General features: G+C 37.2%; 1 non-coding gene across 1 annotated transcript; it reads right to left on the bottom strand.

Moving 5' to 3' along the window:
• Positions 1-16,309: 16,309 nt before the first annotated feature.
• Positions 16,310-16,416, bottom strand: LOC145044503 (small nucleolar RNA R71). Its single transcript, XR_013681451.1, has one exon. It is a non-coding gene; the product is annotated as a small nucleolar RNA R71 (small nucleolar RNA).
• Between the last annotated feature and the right edge of the window lie 1,983 nt (positions 16,417-18,399).

Below are 18,399 nucleotides of genomic sequence, written 5' to 3' on the forward strand. Positions count from 1 at the left end.
AACTTTTCAAGAACATTTAGACTCCCACTAACCTCTTGACATATAACATTCTCTTGTCAAGATCCATTTCTTGACATACAAATACTCAAGAGTTAGTGCGGATTATTATCAAGACAACCTTTCAGACAATTGGTCTTAGTCGATCTTTGTCTTATCCAAGACATCACAACTTACCAATTTCAAATGTGCAGGAATAAGAAAGTCTTTCCTACTCTACACTTGATGAGTGTTTTAAACTTACTGAAGACGTATCACTCAATATCAAAATCTTGGAGTACGATTCTAAGATTTGATTTTGGAACGAGATACGATTCACCTTTTGATTTAACCACTTCAACAATTCCTGATTCCTCTTCTTGGCCATACTAGTGCACTAACATTTACTTAGAGGATAAATTGTGATATGGTTTCATAACCAATGAGATGATCATAAAACATGATACTAAAGTACCCTCCTATCTTTTTAGATTGGAGAAACTTTATCTTTCTGCCAAATTGATTTTTCTTATTCGTTCTGCCATTCATCGAAACTTTTCAATGATTCAGAATTACACTTAATCTTGTAAGCATAACCATATTTACTAAACTCTTAGCAAATCATGACGAATAATCTTATTGTTATTTGTGATGAAATTGACTAGTGCACAACATTGCGTAGCAGATCTCTTAGTCTTTCACTTGACTCACATACTTATGTGAACAAGGAATCGGTCTTAAATTCCTAAGTATTAAGATTTCCATACATCACATGACTCAAATCATATGATTCCAAGCTTCTATCCAATTGAAACTTGGGTGATGAGAATCTTTCCTTACTTAGAAAATTACGACACTACCATAAATAACATAACTAAGAATCACATCCACTTAATATTGCTTATAATAGAAACACACAAGCATCAATTGTTACAAATGACAATGCAAGGAGATATAGATAAGACAAAACTCAAAATTTATTTTATTTATAAAAAGGTGCGGAAAACATGTCCTTACAACGCTAATTCAAATGAAAACTATGCTATTGTAAATTTCTAAGCAATCTATCAAAACTCTAAGTAGCAGCTCAAAAATCCGATCATCAAATTATGCGATCAAAATCAATTTCTTTGCGATCAGACTCATCTCATTTCTTCGTTTAAGCTTCCTTTCTTTTCTTCGATCCTACAACACATCAAAAAGCAATCTTATCACAACATGTATTAAGAATCTCCAAATAGGACCTTAATAGAGCTAGAAAGTGGATTTACCTAAAGCAGAGTCATACATCTTGACTCTCCCATCCTCTTGATCCTTCAGGTAGGTGCGGCAGCGTTTCAACCAATGCCCCTTCTCTTGGCAGTAGAAACAAATGGGCTCCTTCGGAATGGTACACGGAACAATCTCAGACTTAGCCTTTCTCTTGCGTAGAGAAAAAATTTATGGACTTCCAATATTTCCATTTTCCATGGAAGTATGGGAGGTTGATTTACCAGACGAATTTGCTTGGCCGGTGCGCCAAATCATTGTTGATTTAGCAGCAATAAGCAAATAGGTAAGATCAATGAGGGTCACGTGATGGTCTATCATATAGTACTATCTAATGAACTCACTATATGATTTGGGAAGTGATTGAAGAACTAAGTCAACAGCCAACAGCCAACTTCCTTGAGATAATGACACCCAACATTCCCAATTTTTCAATGTGTGACTTCATCTCGAAGACGTGTGCACACACATACCTTCCATCTTCATGTTTACTTGCCAATAGGGATTGAGTAACCTTGAACTTTACAAATCTTCGAACAGGTGGGTCAGGGAGAATTATTAGAGGAGGTGGAGGAAGTGAAGAATGATTTCCATTTCTATAATCCTATCGTGGAACATCATCTTCATGTGGAAATTTTTTTCCAAAGGATTTGGGAAGACCATAGTTGTCATAACTAGACATCTACAAGGGGAGAAAATTCAAGTTAGTTAATTGAGTCCTTAATAAAACACCCAAATGAGATATTAAGGTTAGGGCTCAACAAAATATTCTACAACTCGGAAGAGGGATGTCGTAATCCAGCTACAAAATATTTGAAGGTAGGTGAATGACACTTTACCAATTTCCACCATGAAAAACGAAAAGAAAATTAGGCTTTAAATTTTTGAAACTCTTAGATCTTTTGAGATTCAATGAAATTTTCAATGACATGTTTAATCTCGATTATGCCCTTCAATTTTGTGACTGTGATGTCGAGGATCCCAAACAAGGTGTAGATAACCATGCAAATTAGCTTGATACTCTCGAAGATGTCATCACCTAATCAATGTGTTGGTTAACCACACATGTTCCATTGATCTATGATAATCTACGAGCTACCTATTTCCATCCTTCATTGGTCTCATATTAGTGTGCCGGTTAACCACACACGCTCCACTAACGACCAACAAGGTGCAATATGCAATTTCATGGATTAGCACCAATTCCACATTTTTCCTAAAGTAACTAAGATTTGGGAATTTGTAAAAGTTTCTAGTTACTTCGTATTTCATTATACTTATAATGAAATGTTGTGTCCTATCCTACCCGTTCAGCTAACAACCCTCCACTAGTCAAGAGTGCGGTGGGTAAGAGTGGATACCCAATGATGGTCATTTTACAAGCCGTTTCCTTAAACACCTATTATAGATCAGCTTCGTGAATGAGGCCTACTAACGGTAATACTGACTCTTTACTCATACATATATAATATTAGACTTTTAATTTTATATTGTATAAGGATGTACTTTACACTTTTAAAATACTATGTGGTCTAATTTGATAAATTATACTTTTAATTTAATTAAGTATAAACCATATAATTATGGTTTTATTAACTCTCTTTTAATTATACACTTAATTAATTTAATAAAACTATAAGGGTGTAATTTGAACTTTTCAAAATACTAGTGTTTTAAAATTTAATATTTTAAAATTAAGACCTTTTAGTTAAATTTTAAATACCAAAACATGAGGAAAAAATTTGAAACTTTTCAAAATATTAGGGTTTAACTATTTAAATTTTAAAAACTAAAACTTTTTAGTTCAAATTTAAATTATAAAACATAAGGGTGTAAATTGAAACTTTTTCAAACTTACTAGGTCAAATATTAGACTAATAATAATCCTATATTATCCATATTTAACCAAATCCATCAATTTTGATGAGGATGAGCATTCCAAACATAAAAAAATCGATTTAAGGCAAGAAAAACGAGTTTTGGAAGTAATTCTCAACAAAATCTGGATTGAAAATCGAAAATGCCGGCACCAGAGCCCTGACGTCATCAAGTACACTATGGAACTCATCAAGTAGGACCTACTCGTCGAGTCTATACATGGACTCGGTGAGTCAGCCAGTTAGAAGCAAAACATTTCGATTTTCTTGATCTTTGGTGGTTCACTTTTGCATCTATTCACTAGAAAAATGACCTAGGCTCTGATAGCATTGATGGGTTATATGCATAACATCAATCCTGTGGTGTATATGCAATCCTAATTACTTTGATCTAGGTTTCAATAAGTAAACATACAACAATGAATACCAAAGCAATAAACCCTAGTTCTAGCATATTAAATCCAAAAATCGCATATGATTCATGTTTAGATCTTACCTTGATTGTTATGTAGCAATAACAATCACAAACCTTCTTGATCTTGACTTTTGAAAGCCTAGTTCCATAAGTGTTTCACCTCTAATGGAGTCACAAACACCATTAGCAACAAGGATGAACAAGAGAGAGAAAAAAAAGGGTAAAATCGGCTCTATAACTCATCTTAGGGTTGGGTTAGCCAGTTTTGGATGCTTCGGGTGTCCTTATATAGCTAGGGAATTAGGGTTTCACTTAAAGGCCTTATCTGGTTGCTTAGGCTCTAAGCAGCTCACAAGATCCTTCCAGAATATCCCCTATGGATGAAATCTTATGGGATATCCATGAGGATTTCGTCCAACCCCCAAGTTTAATTAATCTCTTTTGACCACAAAATTAATTCTAATTAATTCTTGATCAATATTAAGTAAACAATATGATTTCTCTTTTAATATATTATTCTTATAATATATTAATAAATCTTAATTAATCCTCTTTCTCCTTAATGCATCCTATTAGTTGCTATGGTGAAGGCAACCCAAAAGGACCATGCTTATAATCGGGTCAAGTACATACCAAAATAGTTATGAGCTTAGACACCTAATCCAACAGTTATATGATATGAATGTTTTCATGCTAGGATAAGGCTAGGGATACCTTCAGGAATTGCATGATATATTGGTCTGATATGTGATGCCTTGTAGCCTAGGAAGCATTGGATGTTATGATTGGGAATATGTATTGGTAAGAATAATTGTTAAGTGTATGCTTTAAAAATTGTATATGATTAGGATCATATAGCCCTAGAATGACTGATTTGGCCTTATTTCACATTCCTTGTTTGGTTGTGTTCCTAAGATAGAGTCTTTTATTCGACAGTCTATCTGATCTTGTTTTGTGTATAATATTCTTGCATAAGGAAACCGTTAGTGAGATTGGAGGCTCCTAGCATGGATAGTAGTAAGTGACCTTGGATGTTCTTTGGTTATTCTATGGATTGGGGTGTTACTGCATAAATGTTACTTGCTTTGTGTTTTATGGAACTCTTAGTGATACGATTTAACTATTAAGTGAATATGTCAAGTCACATGTTGCAATGGTTAAATAATCCCAGAGTGATGGATTTGACACTATTGCAAAACTCTCGTTTGAGTCTAACCATTTTAGGGTCAAGACTATTACTCGAAGGATTATCTAAGCTCAGTGGGTTTAGTTGCACTGTTTAGCAAGTACTTGGAATACCAGGTTGAGAAGGTGACTTGGAGGACTTGAGATGAATCTTGAGGAAAGCATGGATAGGTGTTGAAGGGAGTATTGGGCTCATAATACTAAAATGATAGGATCCATACTCAAAACGAGGAAAGTCTTGGAGAATCTAGGAGACCTATGGGATGAGGATTCTTAGGTATGTTCGGATTATTTGTATGATTGTTTTTCAGAATGGTGATGTGCACACATGGAGGAGGTTCAGATTCTGTTTCAGGCTCAGATGCAGTTACTGAGCAAATTGATGAGTGGATGCAGGAGTTCATCTCGTCAGAGATTACCTATGGTATTTTGGAGTAGACTTCGGTGATCTTCGGTACAGTCAAGGAGGGGATTATGGAGATTTTAGATGAGCGTCTGGGCACGTTCTGTACTAAGATTATGGCTATTTTGGAGCTCGCACTCTTTCCTTTGGTGAGTTTCGTGCTTATGGAGCTCCCGATTTCTTTGGGGAGAAGGACCCCATTGCTAGTAGGAGATGGTAAACAGATATGGTGAAAGCTTTCTGGATGATTTTCTATTCCGAGTGATTGAAGGTCGTATTTGCTTCCTGTCTTTTGAAAGATAAATCTCAAGATTGGTAGGAGGAGGTAGACTTCACTTTAGGAGGCGAAGCCTTAGAGATGATCACCTGGGATGAGTTAGTGACCCAGTTTAGGGCCGAGTTTACATCAACAATTAAGTAAAGCAGTTAGCAAGGGAGTTTTAGGACCTTCGCCAGATGACTGAGACTGTGATAGAGATCACTGCCAAGTTCTGGGAGAGGGCTTTGTTTGTTCAACATTATGCATCAAACAAGGAGATGAAGAAGGTAAGATATCATGACATGTTGGGGGATGACATTGATATTGTCATATTTATACAAATTTTTAGGCAATATTGATCTACATTTTACTATTATTTTGGTTATTTATATAGAATTATGATACTTATAAGGATAAAATGTTATTTGCAGCCAAAATAAAGCATTTTCAAAGAGTGGGACCAAAAGTGACAATATATGGAACATTGGAGACTTGAAGCACAAGAGATGAAGAAATTCACAGAATATGTTGTAGCCACGATGTGAGAGTAAAGGCCACGACATGGACTCGATCCTTCCAGAAGATAAGTACGCGAAGAAAGAATCCTTGGCGAATACGGATAGTTCCTGAATTTACGACGTGGTGCTTCCTGCCACGATGTGGAACGTGATTTTCCAGGAAATATATATATCCTTGTACCTTACGACTTGAGAGACTTTTGGGTGGCTAAGAGGGGTTCCTGGAGATGAAAATTCAGAGAAGAAAAATACCTGGAAGCTGGTTTCAACACCAAGGAAGTAGAAGTACTTAAGTTGATTCATAGTTTGGTACACTTTAATATGTTTTGGATTATAATATTCGTTTGCTTACCCGGTAATATGTCTAGCTAAATCCAGCTGCTTCTGTTAGCTAGATGAAGCTGGAACTCATGGTTTTTATGCATTAGATTTAACTTTAATTGTTGGTGATATGCTTGTGTTGATTGATTTTGCCTAGCATGCTTGAATTAGTTATTTAATTGCTTTGAATTCTTGTTATGTGTAGTTAGTGGACACAATTCTGCATGAACTTGAATACCTAATAATATAGTGAACACTAGTTATTGGAGCTAAGATCAAACCAATCTTAGATTAGTAATTGAATAATTAAATTAAGCTATGTTACAGAACTCATATTATGGCTCCAATCTTATTTAATAATTGATTCTGTGTTAACTATTGTATGAACATAAATAGAATTACATGAATTAATTAATAATTAGTAGATTTAGACTAAACTACTAATACTTTCTTAATTGGTCAGCAACAGTAATAGTTATAGTTAATGTATAACCATTGAGTGAAAGTGGATTCAAACTAATAGAAGTGTTTTGTTTATTGATTAAGTTATTGTTAAAGAATTAAGTTCATCTAAACTTGCAAAATTACATAAAAACCCTTTTAGCTTGTTAATAATTAGATTAATTTAGTAGTAAATAAAGTAATTGATAACACCGTTCCCTGTGATCGACACCCGACTAACCTAAGCTACACTATAATCTGATTAGGTACACTGCCTATAAGTGCATGGTTAGTCTAAGTTTGTTAGGTTATAAATATTAAAATTAGTAAGTACTTCTGTGCACATCACGTTTTTGGCGTCGTTGCTAGGGAACGACTTAGTTTATTATTTATTTGCTTTAGTGTAACAACCCGAAGTTTTCCATCGTCGAAAACTTGTTCTACCCGTGAGACTTCGTCGTCAATCGATTCGTTTCGTTCTCGCTTCGGGTTAATTTATTAAATTTATATGTTATTATAATTTAATGAGTGTTCAAATCCCTTAGGAACTCATGAAATTAACCCAAGAGTATTTATTTCAAAAAGTTAGAAACATTCCCGCCGGGTGACGGTAACTTAATCGGGTGCGACCGAAAGCCGCGTTTAATGCCGGTATCGGGTAGAATTCCACCGTGTCCAAAACCTAGACACTATTTAAAGTTATCTAAGCACTCATTTGAAGCTTTTCCTTCCTCTCTCTACTCTCTCTCTAACCTCTCTCCTAAATCCAAGTTTAAAGGTCCAAATCATCAATTTTAAGCTCCAAATCTTTGAGGTACTTCCCTTAGCTTGTTATGTAACATTCCTAGCCTTCAAATTCGAGTTCAAAGCATGAAATATGACCATAATCATGATTTTACAGCCATGGAACCATCCTAGGTCGTAAACTCATATATCATGGGTTTTGGAGCTCAAAAACCCTTCCTAAGCACAATTGGACCTTAGATATGGCTAGATGGCTTTATGAATTGGACTTATAACATTTTAAACTTGGATTTTGAGTCATTTGAAGGAGTTTACGGCCAAGGATCATTCTTTGGCCGTAAACTCATATATCTAGGGTTTTCATGCCCTTAAACCCTTCCAAACCACTAATATGTCTTAGTTATGAATTATAGAACATAGATAATTGCATTTGGACACTTGAAACATCAATTTTGGGGGATTATTGTGAGTTTACGGCCAAGGCTTGTGCTTGGGCCGTAAACTCCATAAAACATGGTGCAAATCCATTTCTAGGGTGTTTGAAAGCCATCCAACACCACCAAAAGCCTTGGAATAAATCAAAGGACCAACCAAAAATAGTTTTAGGGCTTTACAAACATCAAAACCCTACATTTGAGAGTTTACGGCCATAGAACATGTCTCATGTCCGTAAACTCATAAAAAGGTGTCAAATGGTGCCTTAAACTCATTTCTAGGCTTGTGGGAATTTTTAGAATCACATGTGATTGATTTTAACACCTTAAAAACACTAAATCTTGGAGATTTGAGAGTTTACGGCCAAAGACCCCATGCCTAGGCCGTAAACTCCCTTATGTATTGTAAATGATGTTTTTAATTCAATCCAAGCCTTAATAAAAATTAATCCAAGCATTTCCAAGTGTCCATATCCATTCATGACCCAAATTTGCACCATAAACCACCCACCATGAGTTTACAGCCGTAAACTCATGGGGAATGGGTGTTTTGGACCAAAAACTCTTGTATGAGTTTATTCATGGGGAGTAAACTCAAGTCCCAAGTCCCTCGCTTCAATTCCCATCCTTAAACGTCACCCGGGTCCCTCCAAACACTCGTAATGGAGTGTTTCCGCGATTGAAAGTAATGGTCCTTATCAAATAATCAATCTGGGTCCTAATTAGATACAAATGTGTATCTTTACATTATAATTAGGAGCCTCGCGTGTTTACAAGTCCCGGACCAACACTCAGCATCCGAATTCGCCATATTTCTCATCCGGTGAGTTCATACCCCTACACTTTTTCAACTGTTTTCACTATTTTCAGGGGGGGAATACAAGCAAAAGTACAAGGAAAACTTGTACTCAAACTTATTGTTTTCAGTTTAAACGTTTTCATTCCGTATGTTCTAATATCAATAACTGTGTTTATCAAGTAGTTCGAATTATGAATTTAGCTTTCAAACGAATCATAGATATCTCGATGAAATGCTCTAATCTAAAGTATGTTTCATAATCTACGAATAACTTACTAAATTCCAATGATAACTAATTACGAATACGAAAACGAATACGAAGTTATAACTAGAAACAGGACGAATAACACATCTATAACTAGAAACAGAACGAATAACACATCTATAACTAGGAACAGAATAGATAACGAAACTATAATTAGGAACAGAACGAATACGAATACGAATACGACTGCGAATACGAATACGAATACGAATAGGAATTCGACTGCGAATAGTAATAGGAGTAGGGTTAGGGATAGGAATGCGACTACGAATACGAATACGAATACGACTGCGAATATGAATACAAATATGAATAGTATTAGGAGTAGGATTAGGGATAGGAATGCGACTACGAATACGAATACGAATACGACTACGAATACGAATACGAATACGAAAAGTAATAGGAATAGGTATAGAGAAACGAATACAATAATGAATAAGAATACTGAACATAACCATAACCAGTAGAGACGCACACACACACAGTCAGGGAAACATGGGGTTTTCCTGGGAAGATCACTGAACATAACCGTAACCAGTAAAGACACACACACACACAGTCAGGAAAACATGGGGTTTTCCTGGGGAAAACAAAACATTACCTAATCACGTATACATCTTTTACATCTTTAGCATTGTTCACATTAGAAACCAACATGCAAGAAAGCATGGGGCTTTCCTGGGTAACACTTATATAACTAGAAAGAGTAACAAACTGAATAACATTAAATCTCTTACAACTAGTAATATACAATCAGGAAAGTATGGGACTTTCCTGGGATCATAGTTAATCAATTAGAACCGTGTAACCTATCAATCAACCAACTTTCTCTTTTAAGAAAATATGGGATTTTCTTGGATAACGACTTTTTGGTAAACTAAAGGAAACTCGTACATTTTCACAAAGCAAACATCTTATGAACTCACCAGCTTTATGCTGATTTTCAAACTGCTTGTATTCTCAGGTCAACATTAGACAGGTACCTAGCAAATCTTTTTGAGAAGACGGAGCGTACAGAAGACTCGTCTCTACTTTTGTTCTTATATACTATGTATTACAAATGTACAACTTTACTTTTGAACAAATGTAAACTTTGATATGTAATGTAATGGTTATTTACTTTGCTTACTATGTACATTGGATTTGATACTCAACTTGGAGTCAACCCCGGAGATGTTTCCGCCTTTGGTTCTCGGGGTGTGACAGATTGGTATAAGAGCCCTTGTTTATAGTGAATGGAGTATACCAAACCTTACATGGTATAAAACTATAAACACTAAAGGGCCTAAATGCTCTGAACTAAAAGTATACCTCAAATATAAGTATTTTCAAAAGTATACAAGTATACCCGATAGTCGAAAATCCGTAACTACAAGTAGAACAAAACATAAGTAAATGGGTGTTGTACACTGCGGTTAAACCTGGGCAGCTATGTAGTCATGTCTAGTATCAATATAGCCTGGCCAACTATATTCATACAAGACACGGCCAACATGTGCTTGGGAGTGACTGTGGTATGCAACATGCCTAAGACTTACCTAATACCCAAACAATGAGCCGTCGCTGAAGCGAATCATGAAATACTATGGGAGTATTTCTCGAGCCAAATCCGTTATAGAATTTCTCATCCTAGCGTTACTCCTTAATCATTTCTTTAGCGATAATTTATCTGTTTGATAAATCCTTCCTGCTTTATCGCTTGATAGAATTCTATGTATGCCATAAAGAGATATCCTTTGTATCATATCTCTTGATTCAATTCAGAGGACTTATCATCCTCTCTTCCCGATCTTATTAGATCAAGATGCCTCCAAGAAAGAGACCCAGCTCGCAGAACAACAACAACCCTCCTCAAACACCACCTTCTCTTCAAATCGACCTGGCAACCCTTCAGTCAGTTTTAACTGCAGCATTTTCAGCAGCCATGTCGCAAACGAACCCCGGAAGTTCGGGAGGTGGTCCCCAACCTCAAAACTAGGAAAATAGCTAGGGACACCGAAAGGAGTGTTCCTATAAAGACTTTATGCATGCGAAACCTACATTCTTCGATGGAACAGGAGGTGTCATTGCTCTAACACGATGGTTAGAAAGAATCGAATCCATCTTCGAGATCTGTACTTGTTCAGAATCCGACAAAGTGAAGTTTGCCGCTTGCACTTTCACCAACAAAGCCCTGACTTGGTGGAACAGCCGAATCAAATATCTAACTCTACCTGTAACCAATGCTATGGGTTGGGAAGTTATGAAGGAACTTCTGCATGCTGAGTATTGCCCTCGGGGTGAAATCCAGAAGCTGGAACATGAACTTTGGAATCTGAAGATGAAAGGTTCCGATATCGCCACATACACATCTAGGTTTGACGACCTAGCACTTCTATGTCAAGGGATGGTTACCCCTGAAAGCAAGAAGATTGAAAGGTTTATTTGGGGATTAACCCAGCCAACCAAAGGGAACGTCTTAGCTGCGAGGCCGGATACATACGACAGTGCCAAATGCCTAGCGCAAATCTTGATTGACCATAGTGAGGACGTAGAAGAAGCAGCCACCACTCCTGAGCCGACAGAAAGAAGTGGTGAGAAAAGAAAGTGCTGGGAGGCAGGGGATAAGTATCAGCCTTCCCAGGAGTACTCGAAGAAACAACAAATGGTGACAGTCCACGCTGCCACTACCCCTGCTGTTGTACCCATCATCGGTTCCTCAGCTCGAGCACCTATTACCGGATATGCCGGTGTTCTTCCGTGGTGTAACCAGTGCAGTTACCACCACTATATCCCCGGTCCCTGTCGTATAAAACTTTGCAAAAATTATGGCCAAGAGGGTCACCTTACGCGGAATTGTAGAACACCAACAAATCAAGCTCCCGGAGCGGGTATCAGTCAGGTCTGTTATGGTTGCGGAAAAGTCGGGCAGTATAAGAGAAACTGCCCCAACGCAACAACAGTCGGCAAGTCTGGAAGAGTCCTAGTTATAGGACAAGGTGAGACATCCACCGATCCCACAGTTGCCCTAGGTATATTCCTTTTCGACGATCATTTCGCTTGCAATTCTTTTTCAACTCTAACCTAGAAAGATAAACTGTTATCTATTCATTCGAATCTCTCCATAAACTTTTCGAAATCCTCATTAGGATTGATTCCGTAACCTACAAACTTCGGTTAACCTCGAAACTTAGAAACATTCCTATGGTACGTCACGTCTCGGTCTTTTAGAAATATCTACCCAACGAAACCTAGATGCTTCCCAATAGTGAGGGTTCACTGGAACGTCTAGTGGAGACTCGATTCCACGTGGAAGCGTGAAGATCCGAAGCAGTAAACTCATCCACGATTCTCTTTTCAACTTGCAATTTGAGTTCGAATCTTTTAATTTCGGGACGAAATTCCCTATAACGGGGGGATAATGTAACAACCCGAAGTTTTCCATCGTCGAAAACTTGTTCTACCCGTGAGACTTCGCCGTCAATCGATTCGTTTCGTTCTCGCTTCGGGGTAATTTATTAAATTTATATGTTATTATAATTTAATGAGTGTTCAAATCCCTTAGGAACTCATGAAATTAACCCAAGAGTATTTATTTCAAAAAGTTAGAAACATTCCCGCCGGGTGACGGTAACTTAATCGGGTGCGACCGAAAGCCGCGTTTAATGCCGGTATCGGGTAGAATTCCACCGTGTGCAAAACCTAGACACTATTTAAAGTTATCTAAGCACTCATTTGAAGCTTTTCCTTCCTCTCTCTACTCTCTCTCTAACCTCTCTCCTAAATCCAAGTTTAAAGGTCCAAATCATCAATTTTAAGCTCCAAATCTTTGAGGTACTTCCCTTAGCTTGTTATGTAACATTCCTAGCCTTCAAATTCGAGTTCAAAGCATGAAATATGACCATAATCATGATTTTACAGCCATGGAACCATCCTAGGCCGTAAACTCATATATCATGGGTTTTGGAGCTCAAAAACCCTTCCTAAGCACAATTGGACCTTAGATATGGCTAGATGGCTTTATGAATTGGACTTATAACATTTTAAACTTGGATTTTGAGTCATTTGAAGGAGTTTACGGCCAAGGATCATTCTTTGGCCGTAAACTCATATATATAGGGTTTTCATGCCCTTAAACCCTTCCAAACCACTAATATGTCTTAGTTATGAATTATAGAACATAGATAATTGCATTTGGACACTTGAAACATCAATTTTGGGGGATTATTGTGAGTTTACGGCCAAGGCTTGTGCTTGGTCCATAAACTCCATAAAACATGGTGCAAATCCATTTCTAGGGTGTTTGAAAGCCATCCAACACCACCAAAAGCCTTGGAATAAATCAAAGGACCAACCAAAAATAGTTTTAGGGCTTTACAAACATCAAAACCCCACATTTGAGAGTTTACGGCCATAGAACATGTCTCATGGCCGTAAACTCATAAAAAGGTGTCAAATGGTGCCTGAAACTCATTTCTAGGCTTGTGGGAATTTTTAGAATCACATGTGATTGATTTTAACACCTTAAAAACACTAAATCTTGGAGATTTGAGAGTTTACGGCCAAAGACCCCATGCCTAGGCCGTAAACTCCCTTATGTATTGTAAATGATGTTTTTAATTCAATCCAAGCCTTAAAAAAAATTAATCCAAGCATTTCCAAGTGTCCATATCCATTCATGACCCAAATTTGCACCATAAACCACCCACCATGAGTTTACGGCCGTAAACTCATGGGGAATGGGTGTTTTGGACCAAAAACTCTTGTATGAGTTTATTCATGGGAAGTAAACTCAAGTCCCAAGTCCCTCGCTTCAATTCCCGTCCTTAAACGTCACCCGGGTCCCTCCAAACACTCGTAATGGAGTGTTTCCGCGATTGAAAGTAATGGTCCTTATCAAATAATCAATCTAGGTCCTAATTAGATACAAATGTGTATCTTTACATTATAATTAGGAGTCTCGCGTGTTTACAAGTCCCGGACCAACACTCAGCATCCGAATTCGCCATATTTCTCGTCCGGTGAGTTCATACCCCTACACTTTTTCAACTGTTTTCACTGTTTTCAGTGGGGGATACAAGCAAAAGTACAAGGAAAACTTGTACTCAAACTTATTGTTTTCAGTTTAAATGTTTTCATTCCGTATGTTCTAATATCAATAACTGTGTTTATCAAGTAGTTCGAATTATGAATTTAGCTTTCAAACGAATCATAGATATCTCGATGAAATGCTCTAATCTAAAGTATGTTTCATAATCTACGAATAACTTACTAAATTCCAATGATAACTAATTACGAATACGAAAACGAATACGAAGTTATAACTAGAAATAGGACGAATAACACATCTATAACTAGAAACAGAACGAATAACACATCTATAACTAGGAACAGAATGGATAACGAAACTATAATTAGGAACAGAACGAATACGAATACGAATACAAATACGACTGCGAATACGAATACGAATTCGAATACGAATTCGACTGCGAATAGTAATAGGAGTAGGGTTAGGGATAGCAATGCGACTACGAATACGAATACGAATACGACTGCGAATACGAATACGAATACAAATAGTATTAGGAGTAGGATTAGGGATAGGAATGCGACTACGAATACGAATACGAATACGACTACGAATACGAATACGAATACGAATACGAATACGAATACGAATACGAAAAGTAATAGGAGTAGGAATAGAGAAACAAATACAGTAATGAATAAGAATACTGAACATAACCATAACCAGTAGAGACGCACACACACACAGTCAGGGAAACATGGGGTTTTCCTGGGAAGATCACTGAACATAACCGTAACCAGTAAAGACACAGTCACACACAGTCAGGAAAACATGGGGTTTTCCTGGGGAAAACAAAACATTACCTAATCACGTATACATCTTTTACATCTTTAACATTGTTCACATTAGAAACCAACATGCAGGAAAGCATGGGGCTTTCCTGGGTAACACTTATATAACTAGAAAGAGTAACAAACTGAATAACATTAAATCTCTTACAACTAGTAATATACAATCAGGAAAGTATGGGACTTTCCTGGGATCATAGTTAATCAATTAGAACCGTGTAACCTATCAATCAACCAACTTTCTCTTTTAAGAAAATATGGGATTTTCTTGGATAACAACTTTTCGGTAAACTAAAGGAAACTCGTACATTTTCACAAAGCAAACATCTTATGAACTCACCAGCTTTATGCTGATTTTCAAACTGCTTGTATTCTCAGGTCAACATTAGACAGGTACCTAGCAAATCTTTTGGAGAAGATGGAGCGTACAGAAGACTCGTCTCTACTTTTGTTCTTATATACTATGTATTACAAATGTACAACTTTACTTTTGAACAAATGTAAACTTTGATATGTAATGTAATGGTTGTTTACTTTGCTTACTATGTACATCGGATTTGATACTCAACTTGGAGTCAACCCCGGAGACGTTTTCGCCTTTGGTTCTCGGGGTGTGACATTTAGGTTAATCGATCCTTCTTGTGGGTAAAACCTGCAAAAAGTTAATTTTCCAGCAAAAGTTTTTTTTAGTATTAGTTTTTATTCTCTGTTTTCAATTTTTAATTTGCTTAGTTTTTTATTACAGAAGTCACGACGTCAATATTTAGATTCACGACGTGAGTACTGTGATTTTCAGTTTTTTTTTTTTTTTTTTTTTTTTTTTTTTTTTTTAGTTTACTTTCTTAGTATGGTTTTACGTTTTTATCCTTGTTGCTTAGTTTGCAGGAGTTCATGATCAGAGGCTCTAACACCCCTTTGGTAATACCACTTGAAGATCCCGAGTCTGCAATTCACAAGAAGAAGACGCCCTTACAGGAATTCAAATCCGTGTTTTCAAAGAAATCGGGGAAGAAAATGTGGAAGCAAGTTCATCCTCAAAGAACAAGAGCAAGCTTGAACACTTGGATCAAATACCCGTCCAAACCGAATCTGAATACCATACCGAGCCTGAATTTGAAGAACATACGAGCGAACCCGAAAACGAGCCAAGGAACGAGATGGCAAATATTGAAGAAATGTCCATGGGAATTTACAAAAAGAGAATTCGAGATGATGGTGGTTGAGGCTTAGTACAACCTGCAATCCCTGCTACTGCCATATTCGAGCTGAAGGGGCATATCCTTTCCGCACTAAAGGATATCTCATTCTATGGAAAGGATCACGAGGATGCGTTCAAACACTTAGATGAAGTGAACGACATTGTTGATTACATCAATGTCCCAAATATTAACAAAGACACCGTTTTGCTAAGGATGTTTCCCGTTACCTTTAAAGGAGCTACAAAGGATTGGTTAAAAGCACTCCCACCCAGCACCGTAACTAGTTGGGCTCAAATGCGTGAGCAGTTTCTAAACCAATTTTGTCCACCATCCAAGATTGCTAAACTCAAAAAGGTAATAGCCAATTTTGAGCAAAACCCAGGAGAGTCACTTTACGAAGCTTGGGACCGTTACAAAGGGTTGTTAAGGAATTGTCCTCAATATGACCTTAACATTCAACAAGAGGTGTCAATATTTTATGACGGGGTAAATGTGATGACAAAACAACTCCTTGATTCTCAAGGACCACTTACAAAAAAAAATTTGGGCGAAGTCGCAAAACACTCTCGTGAATATCATAATCCAAGAATGAATGTATTAAAGGAGTTGGGGGTGCACAACATGAAGAGATGGCTGCGGTGATGGAAATTCTTAACACTATGGAGAAAAGATTAACACAAATGCAGAAATCCATTCATGCAATTAGAGTTGGTTGCGAGAGATGTAGTGGTCCACATTTGACAAAAGATTGCAAATTGGACGAATATGGAAACAAGAAAGCTCAAGTTTGATATTCGAGTGGGGACAACTATGATGAAGATTGGAGGAAACCAAAGAAAGAGTGGCTGCCCTATGATGAATACAAGAAGCAAAAGGAAGAAACATATAGACAAACTGGCAGAGGCTTCTACCAACAAGAACAACCACCAATCAAGAAGAAACCCGATCTAGAGACCATGTTAATTAAGTTCATGGAAGCTTCTGAAAAGATACACGAGGCTACTGATTCTGCTATTAATGAATAAAGAACTTTGGTAAAAAATCATCATGCATTGATGGTACAAGAGCAAGCTTTGATAAAAATATCAATAAGCCTCCATCAATAATCTTGAAGTGCAACTTGGTCAACTAAACACTTTGGTTCATGAAAAGATGTCCCTGAAAAATCCTGAAAATAGGACCCAGTCTCATGTAATGGCCATAGATACTGAGGAGGAGGCCATTTATGAGTTCCTAGAAGCCTTAAAAGAAGAGCCACAACAACCCGATCCAAAGCCAAAGAAACCCAAGTTTGAAGATAAGAAAGATCCTGAAATGACGAACTCACAACGTGAGCCCGAAAAACTCACGTCATGGGCTATGTCTGAACCAAAAAATTATGTCTTTGTTTCAGCCTATCAGCCGCCTTTGTCGTTTCCTTCCCAAGCTGCCCTTAGTCCACTGGAAAGAGAACATTTCGAGTTTATTAAGCACGTGAAGGGTATCCTAATTAATACTCCCTTTGTCGAGTCCTTGTCCAAAATTCCCGAGTATCAACAATTATTAAAAGACTTGATAGCCACTCGACAACAACTAAAGAAGAATTCTAAAGTTATTCTAAGTGAGCAAAGCTCAAAAGTTGTGTTGGGAGAGATACCTAGGAAGATGGGGGCTCCTAGACGCCTCACTCTTCCATGTGAGTTTGGTAACAACATGAAGGTTGATGCTTTAGCCGATTCTGGGGCTAGCATTAATTTGATGCCTTATTCATTGTATCAGAAGTTAGATATTCAAAAATTGAAGGCTACAAGAATGACTATTCACATGGCGAACTGTTCAGTGACACAACCCCTGGGCATTATGGAAGATATTTTAGTGAAAATTGGGAAATTCGTTTTTCCAATAGACTTTGTGGTATTGGACATGAAAGAATATCCTGATGTACCAATTATTCTTGGTCGCCCATTGTTAAACACTGCTGGAGCTCTTATTGATGTTCGCGAGTCTAAGCTCACCTTGAGGGTTGGTGATGACAAGGAAGTTTTTGGGATGGAAGATGGCTTTCAAAAGAATCATGCTCATGAAGAAGTTTTCAACATTGATGAAGAAGATGAACTTGAAGAATTAGAGAAGCTCATGGAAGAAGAGATCAAGAAAATTCATCAAGTCAAAAGAACAAAACCAAGAGCAAGTGTTCCATATTTAGTAGAAGTCATTGCATACACAAGTCCAATTTCTTGGGTGACCAAGGAAGATGACGAGACCACAAGTGATGAAGAGGAAATTACATAAAAAATAACAAGTCCAGTGGTAAAGGAAGAAAAGGATACCAAGGAGTTTAAGTATGAAGATAACATGGAGACTAAAGGGACGAAACGCAAGCTCGATGGAGACGAGGTCAAAGCTAAAAATGAAAATTCAAAAAAGGCGTATAAAAGACGTGTTCAAGCGTA

Source organism: Lactuca saligna, chromosome 4 (assembly GCF_052625555.1).
Source record: "Lactuca saligna cultivar CGN05327 chromosome 4, ASM5262555v1, whole genome shotgun sequence".
Classification (NCBI taxonomy): Eukaryota; Viridiplantae; Streptophyta; class Magnoliopsida; order Asterales; family Asteraceae; genus Lactuca; species Lactuca saligna.